Source organism: Macaca fascicularis, chromosome 12 (genome assembly GCF_037993035.2).
Source record: "Macaca fascicularis isolate 582-1 chromosome 12, T2T-MFA8v1.1".
NCBI lineage: Eukaryota > Metazoa > Chordata > Mammalia > Primates > Cercopithecidae > Macaca > Macaca fascicularis.
Genome location: NC_088386.1, coordinates 59,543,932 through 59,550,000, shown reverse-complemented (window position 1 = coordinate 59,550,000; position 6,069 = coordinate 59,543,932).

The following is a 6,069-nucleotide window of genomic DNA, read 5'->3' as shown; positions in this document are numbered from 1 at the left end:
TCTTTATTCTACAATTAAAGCAAGGCTTAAAAGGAAAAACAGCACATTTCCAATTAAATCAACTAAGTACAAGTTAGTTACTACCAAGTCCCATTTCTAAAATAGTAGCTTTTGTTGGCACGCTTTAGGAAGTAAATATTTACCCAGAGAAATGTAATTTCCTTTTCATTTATTTAGAAACTGCATGAGCTGGTCTCTGCTTTCTAATTTTCTTTTTACTAGTTAAGGTAGTACAGAGATTTCTCATTTTGATATTAGAACTGTGTAGTTGAACTTGTGTATATTTGAAAGGGAAAGACAACATTTTCTTTCCCTTCTTAATTAGTAACTTTCTTTCTTACTTCCACTATGCTTTTAGTAATTAAAAAATAAACCTTGATATTACATTGATGCTTGTTTGCAAAGTTATTTTGAAAAACATCTGCTGATGAGAAGCATGCAAAAAAACTTTCCTGCCGGTAAATGTGATTGCTAATAATTTCATCATGATTGCTATGACTGCAATTTATTTAATCTTAATTTATTTTTATAATGAACTGTTTCAGTAAAATGACAAATGATTCCATTAGTTAAAAAACTAAAATGTCAATTTACATGTGGTCTTTGGTGACTAATTTGCTGAGTTGAGGTTTTGGTTTTCGTTATGATAATAATATTTGGCTATGCTCTATGAGCAAAATTTATGAGGTCTTAAATATTAATCTTTCGATTTTCTGAAACAAGGTAATTTTCAGCTTTAAAAATGCGAGCAGTTTCCCTTTCAGGGTCTTGAATACACAAGTTTTAGGCACAAACTTCTGAAACGTTGTCATCCAAAAAATAATGCTCACTTTGTTCCCTAGGATCAAAACAATTCTTTTCCACTAATGACTGCAAATATCAGCTCATTTCTAACACAGTTTCCAATGGCAAACATTACTCAGTTGTCAGTAAAAGAAAAGGGATTACATCAGCATTCAGGGGGAAAAAATGTTCTGTTCCTTCTTACTCCGTAGTCTATGTTCAATCAGCCTGGAGCTAATGGAAGCCCTCCAGTGCTGAGAAATAAACAAACACAGTTGGGCAAATAGTCCAAAATCAAATCTAGTATATAAGGTGGACAATACATAGTTAGTTCCATTACCGAATCCTCCCCTGGGAGCTGGAGCAGCTTCAGAGCCCTTCTCATTACACACCAGCACCATCTGTAGCCAGCCTGAACCTGATTTGGGAATGTATAAAGTACACGAAAAACAAAATAGACTCAGAATCAGGAGCTAGAGAATCCTATTTCAAGTTTAAATTTTCCTTGTGAAAGATCATTTGGTTTTAGACTCAGCAAACATGGGCCTCATCACTCACAATGAGGGGCGCATGTAGCAAGGATTACTTCAGATCAGGGAGATTGAAGGTAATTGCTACTTTCCACAGGGATATATCTAGCTCAAGTATAGCTCAAGAGAGTTACAGCATGGTCCCATTAGCCACAGAGCTTCTATTCCACTTCAAAAGGCAAGCACCCTTTCCCAGTATTGCTGTTGCTGTTGTTATTATGCATTATTGAAATCAAAATTGTAGATGGAAAATAAGCCAATGGCAATGGCATTTTTAAAATCTAAACATTGTGTGTGTGGGGGGGGGGTGGGTGTGAAATTTAGGCTCTGGCTCAAAAATAGAACTAGAAGCTTTTATTTACTAAAAGTAAAATGTAAATTGTTATTCATAGAAAGTGATGATGTTGGTTACATCTGTTTGGGGGCTAAAAAAATGAGCACATGATTATCAGTGCTGAAATATATGGTGATATTATGTGCAGTACTTGAATATTTTCATCCAATATATGCCACCTTCCAGCAGGCAGAAATTGCTTTACCAATGCTACCTACTTTCCCTTTTATTCTCCTTCTCCCTCCATTCCCCAACCAACCCCTACCTTCATCCGTAACAAAATGTCTCTGGAAATCTGATTTCCTTCCTCCATTTGAATCACATTCATACAGAACTGAAAATGGTTGTGTGTGTCTTTTGAATGCCCTGAAAAAGTCCAAATGTATATGTGAGTGTGTAATTGAGAGAGAGAGCACTACATACCAAGTATCTAGAGATTCATAAGCAGGGTAGATGACTTTCATTGGAGAGGATCAAAGAAAGCACTTTGAGCCTCCTGCTCAAGCAGAGGCTTCCCTTCCTGAGCACCAAAAGAAAGAACTACCCCTTAACCTAGATAAATACCTGTTCCCCAAACTGAATCTCCCTCGTCTCTCCTTACACTACAGGTGGGAACCATTCACTATTAGTAAGCCCTTTCCCGACTCTAGCACTCACCTGTCCTAAGGTGTTTCCTATCTTGCCAAATTTCAGATCCTTTCACTGATGCTATGTGGCTGCAGGGGTGTTAATTCTGCTCCCTTCTGGTTTGGTTTGGGCGATAAGACTTCAGGCATGACTTGGCAGTATCCCCAGGTGGCATCCTTACACTCTGGAGTAATAAACTGAATCTCAGACACTATCAACAAATATTTGTGTATTTTTTTTCCAGTCCATCCTCACACTCTGTCAATTTGCTCTAGGCAATATTTTTCAGTGATCAAAGATATTATTACTGATTTTGGTCTCCCTGCTTTATCCTGTGAGATGGATCCCTGAGACAAATCCTTCGTCTTTAAAACTGTGTTTTCATGTTCTTGGCCTTGTCTGAAGAAAGTCAATAACCCTTCAGAACACTCTTGAGACTTTCATTCACTTTTGTTTTTATCCTCAAATCTTATTTAATAAATCTCCATCATCCAAGATTCTGGTGTTCACTTTTTGGGGGGTTATTTATCACGTGAACTCTGGAGTAAGATGGATCTGGAATCAAATCTTACTTCCACAATTTGATTGTGGACTTGTATAAATTATTTAATCTTTCCAAATCTGGCCAGTGCAGTGGCTCATGCCTATAATCCCAGCATTTTGGAAGGCTGAGGTGGGCAGATCACTTGAGGTCAGGAGTTCGAGACCAGCCTGGTCAACATGATGAAACCCCATCTCTACTAAAAATATAAAAATTTTCCAGGGATTGTGGAGTGCACCTGTAATCCCAGCTGCTAGGGAGGCTGAAGCAGGAGAATCTCTTGAACCCACAAGGCAGGGGTTGCAGTGAGCCGAGATTGCACCATTGCACTCCATCCAGCCTGGTCAGCAGAGCAAGAATCCATCTCAAAAAAAAAAAAAAAAAAGTATTTAATTTCTCTAAATCTCTGTTTCCTCAACTAAAAAATTAGGATAATAATAGCATTTGTGTTATAAATATGAGAATATGAATGAGTTAATTTATGAAAAGATCTTTGTCAAGTTAGTACACAATGAATGCTATCATTATTATTATTAAATAGTAATAATAATCTAAATCTGTACTCCAATTTGTCCGTTGCTCAAGACTTTCTCCAGTAGTTTCTGATCCTAGATCATACCCACTAAGTTCTAAGAACTCACTATACATAAAACAATGTGCCTGAGTATCTTCTTGAAAACAGAAAATAGCTACCATTTACTATTTCCTATTGCCAATAGTGAGCTAAGAGCTAAGTACCCTATAGACAAATTGCATTTAATTATTGTAACAAATATACAAAGTATGAATTACTGTGTTTTGCTTTTGTTTTTGCTTTTGTTTTTTTTTTTGAGACGGAGTCTCACTCTGTCACCCAGGTTGGAGTACAGTGGCACGATCTTGGCTCACTGCAACCTCCGCCTCCCAGGTTCAAGCGATTCTCCTGTCTCAGCCTCCCGAGTAGCTGGGATTACAGTTGTGCACCACCACACCTGGCTAATTTTTATATTTTTAATAGAGATGAGGTTTTGCCATGTTGGCCAGGCTGGTCTCAAACTCCTGACCTCAGGTGACCTGCCCTCCTCGGCCTCCCAAACTGCTGGAATTAAAGGCATGAGCTACCATACCTGGCCAAATTACTGTTTTATAAAAGAGGAAACAAGCTCAAAAAGGTTAAATGATATGTTCAACTTCACAAGAAGTAACTGTCAATGTTGAGACCCAAACCTACAGTTTTCTGTGGCAGAGATCACCATAAATATAACACCACCCATTTCCTCTTCTAGACACACGGAGTATATTTTCCAGCCTCATTTGTAGTTGGACATCTCCATGTAACTGCATTTTATCCAATGGAATATGAGCCAAAGTGATGTGTGTATCTTAGATACCCAACCTCCTATAACTTCCCAAAGTCCTCCAGGCTTTTTTCCCCCTTCTGCCAGCTGGATGCCAACGTGCACGAAGAAAATGGCAATCTTCATCAACCTGGATCCCTGAATAACTGCATAGACTAGAGCACATCTCCCTATTTATTCACTTTGCCAGTTGATCTGAAACAAACTCATTCTCTCTGTGTTTGAGATATATGCATTTAATTTTGTAATCATAGTCTGATGTTACTTTAACTAATACAGTATCCAACTTCAAAGTATTCTGTCTCTATTTTTATACTGCACTGACATAAGAATTAGCCAGAAAAATGTCAGAATGTTCAGAGTCACAGAGGAACTTTAGAAATTTTTCTCAGGTACATTGTCACAACTTTGGAAAAAAGGTATCTAAGCTTTAGTTAATTGTTTCAAAGTATTATAAAATGAATACCATTAACTAAACAATTATGAATTTTAAAAGTTTACTTTTAATATTTTCCAATTATCCAAAATGGTAAAAAAAAATAGGTAGGGTAACTTTAATCATGGTATTCAACTCTTTATGAATTGTCTTTAAAAGGTTCTTAAAAATTATCCATTGTATTCATGATTTTGTATCTCTACATAATTGACTCATTTTTGAATGAAACTAAATCTTGTTATCCCACACAGAGTCAATAAAAGTAACACTTTTATTTCATAATTCAGCACTTTTCAAAATATACATTTTAACCTACAAAAATCTAAATTTAAGATTCAGTGCCATGTAGAGGAGTTAGAGTAATACATAGTCAAGATAACGTGTTTTACGATCAAGCAGTTCTATCTTGATGTCTTGTCTTCCACATTTATAAACCATGTGACTTTGAGATACTTAAAATCTCTTGGCTTTATTTTTCTCATTTGTAAAATAGGAATAATAATTACACTTCCTTCAAGGCCATAATAAACTATATTTGTGTCCCTGCACTCCAGCCTGGGTGACAGAGTGAGACCCTGTCTCAGAGAAAGAAAAAAAAAAAAGAAAGAAAAATAAATAATAATTGCACCTCCCTCAAAGAGTGGATGTGAGGAATAAAAGATCAGGCAGAAAAAGCAAATCAACTGGCATATACGTGCTAAATAAATATTGAATTTTTAGATACTAAAATTAGCCCTAATTTTTTATAGAAATAATATCTTTAAAATAACTTTTAATTATAAATGCTGTGCAATATTCACCAATTAAGATGAGAAAACTGTGAATGATCATATCAATATCTGCTATGTCTTAGTAAGAAGACATACGGGGAATGAAAATTGTGTTTCCAAAAGAGTTGGAATTTTTATTTCAGATTCCAGGAAGCAGAGATTTAATGGCTAATATTTAAATGACAGGGAAGAGATTTTTCATTTGAGGTCAAAAGCTTTCTCTTTTTGTTAATGTAATGATGTCAAAGGATTGCAGATCCCCATTCCTCCAGCTGAATCTGATTCCAAATGATGATGAAGTCGAATATTCATCAGTTCTCTCTTCTCCCGAGAGAAGATGAGTTAGGAAATGAGTCTCTATTCTTTATCTGGAGATTTATTGGATATTTTTTCTTGTTTCTTTTCTTATAGGAGCTAAAATAGTTTAGTTATCAGTCTTCTGCTTAACCCATAGCGACTTATCTTGCTTTCAGATGTATTATCTGCTTAATTGTTCTTCTTTCAGCACCATCTCATGACACCTCTTGAAACCAGCCCATATCCAAGTTGTTGCTATAGAGAGTAGAATCAGGAGGACAACAACAGATTTTATGTATCAACTATAGGACCTTTCCGATCACAAAGACCCTCCCCACCCACATCACTCCACTGGCACCTGAAGAACATTCTGTAAAGAAAGCAAGTCTGTATGACTGAGTAGTGCTTCCCAGT